We start from the raw sequence: 867 nt of genomic DNA, 5'->3' as shown, positions 1-867 counted from the left end.
CGCGGCCCCGGGCCTCGGCGCCCGGCCGACCGCCCTGTGAGGAAACCGGCCCGGCGCGACCCTTCTCGCCCAGCGGCGCCCCGGGACCCCCGCGAGGGCCGGCCGGGGCGCAGCCGCCTTGCACGGGCGCCGGGCGGGCCGGGAAGCGGCCTCGGCCCACGTGGCGGCGCGCGCGGCGGGAGGGCCTGGCGGGCCGCGCCGACGCTCCCCTGCGCCCCGGGCGGCCGGCCCCGCCGCTCCTGCTTAACGGCCGAAGAGCCCCTTTTGTCGCTGCTTTCAGCCTGTCGCCGTGAGCAAGTCTCAGGGAGACGGCGTCCTCCTGTTTCAGAAAAGCCAGACCCGAAAGGTCTAAAGTCGAGACCTTGGCAAGGGCGCTTTAAAAAAACAAAAACTCGAACCTTGGCCCGGTGCTTTCGCTGCAGGTCCGAGGATACGCGAACCCCAGAGGGCTTTAAGGCATATACTTCCCGCCTCTCTGGGCAAGCACACGAGCGCTTTTAGAAGCCCAAACCGAAACAGCCTAAGGGACAATTACCTCTAGGCACCAAAGCCCTTGGCACGTTTTTGTCACTCTGCAGATTTCTCTGCACATTTTTGCCCAGGGAAGTTTACGATGTTTGTCAAATCTGCGGCTTGAGCACGTGTTAGTTTCAGGCGCCCTGGGTGCTGGAGCTATAGCTGGTGGCGAAGGCCGTTTGCCTGCCCAGGCTCGAGCTCCGGTATCCCATATGGTCCCCCCACCCCACCCCAGCACCGCCAAGAGTAACCCCCAAAAGTAAAAAAATTTTTTTAAAGTTTGAGGGGCCCACCACTAAGTAGAGATCAATAGGTGAAATCAAGCACACCGTATAGTCTCGAGTATTTAAG

The sequence above is a fragment of the Sorex araneus genome, chromosome 2 (assembly GCF_027595985.1).
Source record: "Sorex araneus isolate mSorAra2 chromosome 2, mSorAra2.pri, whole genome shotgun sequence".
Taxonomy (NCBI): domain Eukaryota; kingdom Metazoa; phylum Chordata; class Mammalia; order Eulipotyphla; family Soricidae; genus Sorex; species Sorex araneus.
Note: the sequence above shows the minus strand (reverse complement) of the source record.